A 13552-nucleotide genomic window follows, 5' to 3' on the forward strand; every position below is an offset into this window, starting at 1 on the left:
ACTGAGCTTTTTCCCCTTAATGATTCTAGATTTGTTTCTCAGGGACCTGTAGGATGATGATAAAATTTTTACCTTAATATTGAGCCATAAGGTTGGGCTGAATTATTTTGTCTCCTAAGACAGCAAGAAGGAATGAGATAGGAAGCCCCTAGATTTTTGTCCTCAACAATGTGGTTTGAAGGTCATGAGCTTCACTCAATCTCAGGGTGTGACTTCTGGTAAAGTCCCTTAAACACCCTGAGCCTCAAACTGGCTTAACAATATCTACCCCAGAAGCTCATTCCTTTTCCCAGCTGAATAATATTCCATTGTATGCATACACCACAATTTGTTTATCCATGCATCAGATGATGGACATTTGGGGTGCTTCCATCTTTTGGCAATTATGAATTATTCCACAATGAATATTTGTGTGCAGATATCTGTTCAAGTCCCTGCTTTCAACTCTTTCAATACTTAGAAGTGAGATTTCTGTATCATATGGTAAATCTTTACTTAACTTCCTGAGGAATCACCAAACTGTTTCCCACAGCAGTTGTATCATTTTTACAGTCCCACTAACAATGAATAGATGTTCCTATTTCTCCATATCCTGTCCAACACTTATCATTTTCTGTTTTTTTTTTTTAAATAGTAGCCATTCCAGTAGATATGAAATGGTAGCTCATTGTGATTTTCATGTGCATTTTCCTGTTGGCTGATGATGTTGAGCATCTTATTCATGTGCTTATTGGCCATTTGTATATATCTTTCTGAGAAATACCTATTCTAAATCTTTTGCCATTTTTAAATTGGGTTGTTTGTCTTTTTGTTGTTGAGTTGTAAGTTTTTTTTAATATATTCTGGATATTAAACCCCAATCATGTGGGTGGTTTCCAAATCTTTTCTCCCCTTCTGTACATTGTTTTCTTCCAGGATGAAGTCCTTTGATGCACTAAAATTTTACATTTTGATGAAGTCTCATTTATCTAGTTTTTCTTTTGCTGCTTGTACTTTTGGTGTAAATTCTAAGAAACCATTGCCTGATACAAGGTCCTTAAGATGCTTCTCTATGTTTTTTTCTAGGAATTGTACAGTCCTGTTTCCAATATTTAGGTCTTTGATCCATTTTGAGTTAATTTTTATACATGATGTGAGGTTGGGTGTGCTGGTTTGAATGTATTATGGCCCCCAAAATGCCATTATCTTCGATGCAATTTTGTGGAGGCAGATGTATTCGTGTCAATTAGGTTGGAACCTATTAGTTCAGTGTTTCCATGGAGATGTGACTCAATCAACTATGGGTGAGACCTTTCATTGGATCATTTCTATGGAGATGTTGCCCCACCCATTTAGGTTGGGTCTTTATTGGATCACTGGAGTACTTTAAAAAGAGCCACATAGACCCAGACGCAGAGCAACTGATAATGACATTTTGAAGAGGAGCTGCAGCTAAGAGAGGACAAAATGCCCCAAGAGCAACATTTTGTAGAACACCATTTTGAAATGCAACCTGGGAGCAAGCAGATGCCAGCCACGTGCCTTCCCAGCTAACAGAGGTTTTCCGGACACCATTGGCCATCCTCCAGTGAAGGTACCTGGTTGTTGATGCCTTACCTTGGACAATTTATGGCCTTAAGACTGTAACTGTGTAACCAAATAAACCCCCTTTATAAAAGCCGATCCATTTTTGGTATTTTGCATTCCAGCAGCATTAGCAAACTGGAACATAGGGGTTCTCCTTCATTCTTTTGCATAGGTTATCCAGTTTTCCCAGCACTATTTATTTAGTGGATTTGACAAACCCTTGTCAAAAATCAATTGGTCATAGATATAAGGGTTTATTTCTGAATTCTCAGTTCAATTCCATTGGACTACATGTCTGTCCTTGTTCCAATACCATGCTATTTTGACCTCTGTAGCTTTGCAATAAGTTCTAAAGTTACGAAGTAAGACTTTTTCAAGACGGTGTTGCCTATTTAAGGCCCCTTATACTTTCTTATAAATTTGATGATTGGCTTTTCCATTTCTGCAAAGCAGTTCTGTTGGAATTTTGATTGGGATTGTGTTGATTCTGTAAATCACTTTGGGTTGAATACAATTATTCAAAAAATCTTAACAATTTTTAGTCTTCCAGTCCATGAATAGGGAATGTCCTTCCATTCATTCAGGTCTTCTTTGATTTCTTTTAGCAATGTTTTATAGTTTTCCATGTACAAGGCCTTTATATCATTTATTCCTAGATATTTGATTCTTTTATTTGCTATAGTAAACAGAACTTTTTCTTGATTTATTTTTCAGATTGCTCATTACTAGTGTATAGAAATGTACTGGTTTTCTATTGGGGGCCAATAGAAAAATGTTTATCTTTGCTCTGCTATTTTGCTGAATACATTCATTCATTCTAGTAGCATTGTTGTGGAATTTTCAGGAATTTCTATATATAGGACTATGTTGTCTTCAAATAGGGAAAGTTTTATTTCTTCCAATCCAATTTGTATGCCTTTTATTTCTTTCCCTTGCCTAATTGCCCTGGCAAGAACTTCCAATACAATGTTGAATAATAGTGGGCATCCATTTCTTGTTCCTGATCTTAGAGGAAAAGCTTTCAGTCTTTTCCCTTTGAGTATGATGTTAGTTGTGGGGTTTTCAAGTATGCCCTTTATTATATTGAGGAAGTTTCCTTATGTTCCTGGTTTTCTGAGTGTTTTTAGCAAGAAGTGGTGTTAGATTTTGTCAAATGCCTTTTCTACACCAATCAAGATGATCATGTGTCTTTTTTTCCCCTTCATTCTGTTAATGTGGTATATTACATTAATCGATTTTTTTAATGTTGAACCTCCCTTGCATACCTGGGATAAATCCCACTTGATCATGGTGTACAATTCTTTTAATGTGCTCTTGGATTCAGATGGTAGTATTTTGTTGAGAATTTCTGTATCAAAATTCATAAAGGATATTGACCTGTAATTTTCTTTTATTGTGATATCTTTATCTGGCCTTAAAATAGGGTGATATTGGCCTCATAGAATGAGTTGGGAAGTGTTCCCTTATTTTCAATTTTTTGGAATAATTTGAGCAGGATTGGTCTTAATTCTTCTTAGAATATTTGGTAAAATTCACTAGTAAAGCCATCTGGTCCTACTTTTGTTTTGTGCGAAGTTCTTTTATTACTGATTCAGTCTCCTTACTTGTTATTGATCTGTTGAGATATTCTATTTCTTCTAGAGTCAATGTAGATAGTTTGTGTGTTTTCAGGAATTTTTCCATTCCATCTAGGATATCAAATTTGTTGGCATACAGTTGTTCACAGTATCCTCTTATAATCCTTTTTATTTCTGTGGGATCAATAGTAATCTCAAATGTACTGATCTTTTCAAAGAACCAACTTTTGATTTCATTGATTTTATTGTTTATTTAAACTCTATATCACTTATCTCCACTCTAATCTTTGTTATTTCCTTCCTTCTGCTTGCTTTGGGTTTATTTTGCTCTTTTCTAGTTCCTCCAGTTTTAAGGTTACATCTCTGATTTGAAGTCTATCTTCTTTTTTTAATGTAAACATTTAAAGCTATAAATTTCCCTCTCAGCACTGTCTTTGGTGCATCCCATAAATTTTGTATGTTGTGTTTTGTTTTAATTCACCTCAAGATATTTCCTAATTTCTTTAATGATTTCTTCTTTGACCCATTAGTTTTTTGAGTGTACTGATTAATTTTCACATTTGTGAATTTTCCAGTTCTCCCTCTGCTATTAATTTCTAGTTTTATTCTACTGTGATCAGAGGAGATTTTTGTATGATTTTAATATTTTAAAATGTATTGAGACTTGTTTTGTGACCTACACATAGTCCAACCTGGAGAATGACCCATGTGCCCTAGAGAAGAACATTTGCTTAGCTGCTGTTGGGAGAAGTGTTCTATGTATGTCTGTTGGATCTAGTTGATTTATAGTATCATTCAAGTCTTCTATTTCCTTACTGGCTTTAAGGACGGTCTATCTAGATGTTCTATCAATTATTGCAAGTGATGTATTGAAGTCTCCTACTATTAATATAGAACCATCAATTTCTTCCTTGAAATCTGTCCACATTTGCTTCATATATTTTGGGGCTCTGCCATTAGGGCATATGTATTTAGAAATATGTCTTCTTGTTGAACTGACCCCTTTATCAGTATAAAGTGATCTTCTTTGTCCCTCATAACAGTTTTTTACTTAAAGTCTATTAGTATTCCTACCACAAATTTCTTTTGTTTAATATTTGTATGGTATATTTTTTCCCATCCTTTCATGTTCAAGCTACTTGTGTCTTTGAATTTAAAGTGGATCTCTTGTAAACAGCATATGGTTGGGTCATGCTTTTTATTCATTCTGCCAAACTCTGCCTTTTGATTGTAGAGTTCAATCCATTTATATTTAAAGTAACTACTGACAATGCAAAACTTTCTCTGGGCATTTTGCTATTTGCTCTTTGTAAGTCTTATACAATTTTTGTCCCTCAATACTTCCACTAATGTCTACTTTTATACTTATTTGTTTGTTTTGAGTGTACCATTTTGAGTCCCTTCTCAATTCCTTCTGTATATCTTGTTCAGGTATTTCTTTTGGTTACCATGAGGTTTAAATTTAACATCCTAAATTCATAATAATCACGTTTGATTTGATACCATTTTGACTTCAAAAGCATACACATACATTGTTTCTCTACCCCTCTGCCTTCCCACCTTTTTATTGTACTTGTTAAAATTGTATCTTTATACATTGTATGTCCAAAACCATAGGTTAACCATAACTTTTTATCCACTTGTATTTTAGAAGCTATAAGAAATAAAAAGTGGAGGTAAATAAAAAAACACAATACAGTAGCCCTGGCATTTATAATTCCCTATATGGATACCTTTACTGGAGGTCTTTATTTCTTTATGCCACTTCAGTCCACTCTCTAGTGTCCTTTTCCTTCTGTCTGAAAGACTTCCTACAGTATTGCTTGTAGGGCAGGTCTAGTGATAACGGAGTACCTCAGCTTTTGTTTGTCTGGGAATGTCTTAATCTTTCCCTTTTTTTTCTTTCTCTCTTTTTTGAAAGACATTCTTGCTGGATATAAAATTCTGGTTTGGCAATTTTTTTTCTTTCAGTACTTTAAATATTTCATCCCACTGCTTTGTTGCCTCCTTGGTTTTTAATGAGAAATCAGCAACCTTAATCTTATTGGGACTCCCTTGTATATAACATGTTGCTTTTGCTTTTCTCTTGCAACTTTCAGAACTCCTTCCTTGTCTTTGGAACTTGAGAGTTTGAGAGCTATGAGTCTGGGCATGGTTATCTTCAAGTTTACCCTGTTTGGGATTTGTTGGTCTTCTTGAATGCGCATATTCGTGTCTTTTGTTACATTTGGGACGCTTTCTGCCATTGTTTCTGTTAATATTCCTTCTTACCCTTTTTCTCTTTCTTCTTCTGGAACTCCCATGATGCATATATTGGTACACTTGATGGTATCCCACTGGTCTCTTTGGCCCTGTTCACTTTTTTTTTCATTCTTTTTTCTTTCTCCTCCTCAGCCTGAATCACTTCAGTTGTCTTGTCTTAGAGTTCATGGTTCTTTCTTATGTCAACTCCAATCTGCTGTTGCCTTCTAGGAAATCTTTCATTTCAGTTATTGTCTTCAGCTCTTGTATTTCTGTTCAGTTCCTTAGTAAAATTTCTGTCTCTTTATTGAGATTCTAGTATTGTTCATTCACTGTTTTTATGAGATTTTTAGTTTCTTTCTCTGTGTTTTCCTTCATTTCCTTGAGCATATTGAGGACCATTTTTTAAAAGTCTTTGTCCAGTATGTCCAAAGTCTGGTTTTCTTTGTTGATGGTTTCTGAATTTTTATCTTGTTCCTTGATGGGTCATCATTTCCTGTTTCTTTATTTTTCTTATAATATTTTGTTGTACACTGTACACTTTAATATTTTAAAGTGTTAATTCTGGGACTTAATCCCTGAGTTGTCTATTCCTTAAGTTTATATCCAGCAAGTAATATGACTGAGATTTTTCTTCAGCGCCAGGAGGTGATAAAAACAAAACAAAACAAAACAAAAGGCAAAAAACACCTTTCACAGTCTACAAATTGGCTCTCATTGTCTTGTGTTCTCTTTCAGAGTTTAGCCTAACTATCAAGAAGATCATCCCAGCAAATGCAAATGTGAAGTGTAGGTCCTCTCTGTCTTTTCTGAGCCTGTGTCTTGTCCTGGGCTTATGTTTTCTTGGGGTCTTAGGAATTTCCCCATTTACAGGTATTGGAATGCCCCTCTGCTCCCTATGAAATAGACTTCCCCACCCCAACACTTCTGGGTACTCAAATGTGTTTCTTAAAGCTGGTACTCCTTTGCCCCAGGTCACCTTGACTTAATTGTTTCCTACACTGTTTTAGCTGTCTGCAACCTGCTTCTCCCTGTAGGCAAGTTCTGGGATGGTGAGTCAGAGACAAGTTTCCTGGTTTAGTCTTCAGGCTGTCACCTAATAGACTGGCAATGACATACAGACACCCCAGCATGCATGTTGGGGCTACTCTGCTCCCTCTGGAACAGGGCCAAGGACTCACAATGGGAATGAAGGCTGGCTCCACTGCATGCTGGGGAGAGGGGGGCAGGGGCCAGCAAGGGCACCAGGAACTTCTCCCACCATTTTTTAAAGCTGTATTTTCTTAATTTAGCACTCACCCAGTTATTGCAACCCTTTAATTGATTTTCAGAGTTTTAGGGAAGATGGCTCTGCTAGTTTTTGCTAGCTTTTCAAAGACTCTGTGGGGGGATGGCTCCTTTGAGTGTCTTATGTAACCATCTTCTGCACCAGCTTTGATATAATTTTGCCCTGTAGTAATAATTTATTATCTCACTGATGGTGTTGATAATGCTAGGATTAAAGAGGTGGTCACCTTCATTTACTTTGTGATGCTGAATGGTTGTTTCTTTGAAATTGACTGGCCAGACATCAGGGCTTTATCTGGGACTTGTATTTAATTGGGTGACTTGAGGAAAATGGGTCAGGGTGGAAGTGCAGTTCATGTGTGGGGTGGTTGTTCTCAAGTCTTCCTGAGCCAGCTGAGGAGCCTGGATGGCCACTACGATTATACTTGCCTCCTGTCTTAGTCTTGCCCCAAGCTTGGTCGTGGGGGCTTATTCAGTCCATCTGTGGGATGAGGGGATGGAGGCTCTTGATGTCCCTCTTCCCTACAGGGGAAGTTGAAATAGACTCCTGGGTATCCAAGTGAGAGCTCCAGGAACTGTGGCTTGGCTTCAGCTAGTAGCAGCGGCAATGGAGTCTTTGCACAAATGGTCTGGGCATCTGGGCTGACGAGACAGGTGTGGATGCCTGTAGAAGTCAGACCAGTTTTCTGGATAAAGTAAGTAGGGAAAAAGGTCTCAGAAGACCCTTGGCTCTTCTCCTTTAGAGAAGGAGACTTGGCTTCTGACCATCAGACACTGGATGTTGAATGGCTAAATCCCAGGTTCCCCTGCCCATCCCAGGCTGGGGATGGACATATTATGAGAAAATCCACACTTGGAGCAGAAATAGAAGGATAGTCATGGACTAGGACTACTGAAGATGAGGAAGAGGAGGACATGGGGTCATCTTTACTCTTAATATCCTTTAACAGGGAGCACATAGGCCTGTCAAGAAGGGATCCCTACTACTATGAGACATGAAGCCACAGATGCTGTCATGCTTCATAAAACTAAAGGTTTACATATCGAAGGAAACCAGGTTGTGGCCTGACCACAGAGAGACTGCAGAACCAGAGCACTGTCTTCTCTGACCTATAGGTTGAGTTTGAACAGGAATCATTCACGTAGAACATGGAGGTGTTTGCCAGGTGAGGTAGAGGTGGTAACTAGTACTGGGAAGAGCTTGGTAATGGGGGTTGAGACATATAAGTTCTGTTCCCTGGAAACCTGGGTGAAACAGAGGGGACTGGCTAGAAGAATGGCTTCCAGATTTTCTTTGATAATGTGCAGAGTACATCTAAATCAGGGTTTCTAAATCCCAGCACTATTGACATACGAGTCTGCGCTGGTTTGGATATATTATGTCCCCCAGAAAAGCCATATTCTTTAGTGCAATCTTGGGGGGGGGGAGCAGAATGATTAGTCTGTTGATTAGGGTGGAACCTCTGATTAGATTATTTCCATGGAGGTGTGGTCCTGACCATTCAGGGTGGGTCTTGATTAGTTCACTGGAGTATTTAAGAGAGAAACTAAGAGCCAACACAGACCCAGATGCTTGCTGACACTGAGAGATGCTTGAGGTTGTGGAAAGAAGGATATTCAGAGATGCTAAACTATGAGATTAAGCCCAGATTTGCACTGGAGAAGCTAAGAGAGGACCCACAGACACTTAGAGAGAAACACCCTGGGAGAAAAGAGCAAGGATGCACAGGAGCTGAGAGAGAGGAGGTAAGACAAAAACCCAGGGACATTTTGGAAAGTCATTTTGGAACACAACCCAGGGGCAAAGGACCAGCAGATGCCAGCCACAAGCCTTCCCAGTTGACAGAGGTGTTCCAGACACCATCAGCCATTCTTCAGTGAAGATATCCTCTTGTTGATGCCTTAATATGGACACTTCTATGGCCTTAAAACTATAACTTTGTAACCTAATAAATCCCCTTTATAAAGCCAACCCAGTTCTGGTATTTTGCATAATGGCAGCATTAGCAAACCAGAACAGGGTCACATAAGCCTTTGTTGTATGGGGATGATCCTGTGGGTTGTATTTGTTTAGTATCCCTGGCCTCTACCCACTAGATGCCCATAGTACTCCCCTACCCCACAGTTGTGACAACCAAAAATATCTTCAGACATTGCTAATGTCCCCAAGAGGCCAAATCATCCCCAGTTAAGAACCTGTGGTCTACTGACTCCCATGGGTGTAAATCTCCCTGGCAATGCAGAATATGACTCCCGGGGATGAGTGTGGACCCGGCATCGTGGGACTGAGAGTATCTTCTTGACCAAAAGGGGGATGCAAAATGAGACGAAATAGTTTCAGTGGCTGAGAGATTTCAAATGGAGTCGAGAGGTCACTCTGGTGGACATTCTTATGCACTATATAGATAACACCTCTTAGGTTTTAATGTATTGGAATAGCTAGAAGTAAATACCTGAAACTACCAAACTCCAACCCAGCAGTCTGGACTCCTGAAGACAATTATATAATAATGTAGATTACAAGGGGTGACAGTGTGATTGTGAAGACCTTGTGGATCACATCCCCTTTATCTAGTGTATGGATGAGTAGAAAAATGGGTATAGAAAGTAAAGGACAAATGGTGTTGGGATGGGGGGATGATTTGGGTGTTCTTTTTTCACTTTTATTTTTTATTCTTGTTCTGGTTCTTTCTGATGAAAGGAAAATGTTCAGAGATAGATTGTGGTGATGAACGCATAACTATGTCATCATACTGTGGACAGTGGATTGTGTACCATGGATGATTGTATGGTGTGTGAATGTATTTCAATAAAACTGAATTTAATTAAAAAAAAAAAAAAAGAACCTGTGGTCTAAATCATATTAAGCAGTTGTGCATTTCCTAGTCCAGAGTGCTTTCCAGCACCCCCCAGTGTTTTTGAGAATCAAGGGCAAGGTTATATCTCTAATTCATCCATTAAGGATCTTTTTTTACCCCAGACGATCCCTTTAGGTTCATTTCTCTCAACTGTCAAATAATGACATAAAAAAGTGATTACTAAGCTCCTTCTGCTCCAAAAACCTGTGTTTCTAGGGTGCAGTTTACTTAGTGCCTTTGAGGCCAGGTAAAGAGCAAGGAAGGATAGTGACTGGGTGTGAAGAGGAATTCACAGCTGGCCAAGATTACCAGAGCTAATACCTGGTATTGAGGGGTGCTCACTCCTCATTCCCTATTTAGCTGATCCCATAGCCTTCTTTGTGTGGGATGTCCACAGCCCTTGGATGTCCAATAGTCACCTCAAACTTAACATGGTTGATTCTCCCACCTGGTCCCCAAACTTGCCCTCCCTCGGACTTTCTCATCTCAATGGATGACAAGATGACAAGCCTCTTCTAGTTGCTGAGGCCAAAAATTTTGGACTCACCCATGTCTCCTTTCTCTCATATCACACATCCAATCCACCAGCAAATCTTGGAGGCTTCTAAAGAGATCCAGAGTCCAATCACTTCTTAACATCTGTGCTCCTACAGCCTTGGTCCAAGCCATGACCACCTCACCCAGCTGGTCTTCTAGTTGGTCGTCCTATTTCAACCTTGCCCTACAGCAGTCTGTTTTCAACACAGCAGCCGAAGACATCTGTTGAAATGTGTTATCACATTATTCCTTTATTCAACATCCTACACTGGCTCCCCACTTACAATGGCCTCACATTCCCTACCTGATGTGCCCCACTCCCCCTTATTCCACTTTGGCCACACTTGTTTCCTTGATGTTCCATTGCACACACCAGACATTCTCCCACCTCAGGGCTTTGCACTGGCTGTTCCCTCTGCTTGGAGAGATTTTCCTCCAGATATCCACAGGACCAGCTCCTTTACTTTCTTCAGCTTATTGTTCAATGCATTGTTCTCACTAAGGCTGATCTGTCTACCTCTTTTAAAATTACATCTACCCTTCATATTCCTGATCCCTTATTCTCATTTTTTTTCCCCACATGGAACTTAACACAGTATAAGGAAATATATGCCTATTTATTGGTTGTATTTATGGTTATTGTCTCTCTCTTCTTCCCAGTAGTGTGGGCTCCATGAAGACAGGGATTTTTTTCTCTATTGATATAGCCTCCCAGACCAGAACAATGTCTAGCACAGGGAGACCCTCTGTAAATATTTGTCAAGTGAACAGGTAAGGGAAAGATCTTTAGCTGTGTGTGTGTGTGTTTGTTTTTTTTTTAACCCTTTCTTTGAAACTCCACTTCTTTTGCTAACAAAGGGGAGAATATTTAGAGAATGAATGACAAGAAATGGATGAAGGATAAGTCTCAGAAAAAATGAGCTATTAGCTAGTCTGATTACAATTATCTATAAGAATGGAAGTAGCAGAGAAAATCCAAAAATATAGATAATCCAAGAAATATTTCTACTTTGATTGCATTATATGATGTTATAGGTGACTCTCTTTCCAAATCCTTTTTTAAGGTGGCAGTATGAATACCAGCTGTGTGTGTTCACATGCATGTGTGCACATGCATCAAATGTAGTGAAGATGAATTGGAAAATTACCTAAAAACAACCCACAAACTGGATAATTCCATTTCCACAAGTGCTTAATACATGTCATATATTAGCCATTGAGTACAAGGCCTACCATATGGTTCTTATTTTCCAGAAGCTTCAGGAAATTTACAACAGCTTGACCATACCCTGAACTATCCACATAGTGGGTTCTGAGGTATAGCTGGCTGGCTGGCTGGCTCCTAGACTTCCAACCCATCTTTTTCCCATTGTGTAGCAGCTAGGCTGTTGAGTGAGTTGGTCCAACCCCTTCTGGTCATAGTGGTTTGTTATGGGATAGGCACAAAAAACCACAGGAGTGCAGAATGAAGCTCAGAAATTTTCTTCTGCACTTCACATATATCCAAGGCAATAAATCCAGCAAGCCAGTACAAGCTGGGGAGTCTCTTACTTGCAATACACAGCATCCTGATATAGCCCTCTTTGATCTCTTTCAGCCCCTCCCATCTGCTTCTCACTCATCCTGATTGTGTCCTGGGACAACATGTGACCTCTCTGTGTTGTCCATGTACATGCATGCATGTACACAAGCATTTCAAATCCTAATGCAACGAACTGGTCTTGGTTCACTGTTTTGAACATGTAGCTGATGTTCCATTTCTCCAGCATTCATGAAAATAAGAGTGCACTGCACTCCTCAAATTGCAAAGCATTTTAAAGCTCACATGAATCCCCAGAGAACTCTGAGGCTGAGTTTGTTCTCCCAATGGCCTCTCCTAGCATCAGTCTGAGACCTGAGGGCAATGCTTTTCCATGGGACAGAGAGCCCAGAAAGATAACGTGTGAAGAAACTCTCCAATCAGCCTTTCCTTATTTATTAGATTCCAGATTCACAGGACCAGGATAGAAGAATCCCAGGGCATCTGATTTACATGGGGGTCTTTGGGAGGAAACATAGAGGCAGGAATACGTACAGGTGAGTGATGCTGTGACGAGGGACTGCCATTTTAAAAAATACATACATCTCAAGAAGCCATTCCAGCCATATTATCATCATTAGAAAATAAAACCATCTCTCCACATAGTGCTTTTCTTTGGTGCTGTTCTGTGGGCATGGATTTTGGGCCCTTCGGTTTCAGAAGTTTGTCGCCCTCCACGTCTCCCATGTGCACTGGGGGAGGCGCATCTGGGGGACTGGTGGCCCCGGAGACAGGGTGCAGCTTCCTCCAAGGCCCTGCTGTGGCCTCTCCATCAACACCCTGCTCTGGTCTTGAAAGCCTCCTACTTTATCCTTCAGTTGCACCCTGGGAAATAAAAACCTAAGTCTCCTGTATGCAAAAACTAGGAGACACTATCAAAGTTCCCACGTGCCAACCCAACTAGAAGCTTTAGAAAGGATGGGGACAAGAAGACCAAACAACACCCAGCCAATGCCATTTCTCCATGGTTGGATTTTTACATTTTATTCTTGGTTTGTCTCAAATGACCTGTATCATAAGAGTATGAGTGAGAAGGGCTATTTCCTCTTTACAGATTTTCCAGGAATGGCAGATTTGGGAATAATTGAGTTCTGTTCTGTTTGAGGGGGCCAGGCCTCCTAAATCCTTCTCACAACACCATCTCCCACTAAGATGTCAATCTCTCCCTCACTCTCTCACCTCAGAGGTCCCTCATCTGGCCAGGCTGCCAGTGAAGAAGTTAGCCCCTAACATTTTTTTCTGAATATCCGGTGGATCCAACAAGTACACACCAGGGACTTCTCTGATGGATGGAATTCCCATTGTTACCAATCGTTTCCCGCTGCAATGGAACTTTTAAGTGTAAAAACAGCTTCTGCTCATTGGCACCAAACCGTCAGGACCTTTGCCCCCCGCTCTGTTGGAAGGGGGCTGAAATTCTGGGGCACTGCAGAAGCCCTAGATCCAGTGAGGCAAAGCCACCGTGGGCACAGAACACCCACCCACTCCGAACCTTACTGAGCTGGCCCCTGTCACGCAGTTAGCCAGAGATGCCTTTTCCTAGAAAAGAAGGAACTGCAAGTGCCAGCTGTGGACAAGCCTCTGCCTGGACTGGCCAACAGCCCGGGTGCTCTCACCTGAGCAGGGAGTGGGGCTGCCGTGAACAGGGCACAGGGGCAAGGAGAAGCCCCCCTCTGCTGGCCCACCTCTTGCAAGCACACAGCACAGTGAAAGCGGCCAGGGAGGCTCCCACAGGCCAGACCCCAAGTTCGCTCGCTGTCAGGTTTCTCCAGCTCAGAGCCTTTGTCACGGCCCTGTAATCTTACATGACACCGTGTTGTAGCCCCGGTTCCTTGATGCCGAGGCCAGGGACCTTGCCTTTCAACATGTGTCCACCTGGATCAGGGACATTGGGGACCTTAGTGAGG

The sequence above is a fragment of the Choloepus didactylus genome, chromosome 4 (assembly GCF_015220235.1).
Source record: "Choloepus didactylus isolate mChoDid1 chromosome 4, mChoDid1.pri, whole genome shotgun sequence".
Lineage (NCBI taxonomy): Eukaryota > Metazoa > Chordata > Mammalia > Pilosa > Megalonychidae > Choloepus > Choloepus didactylus.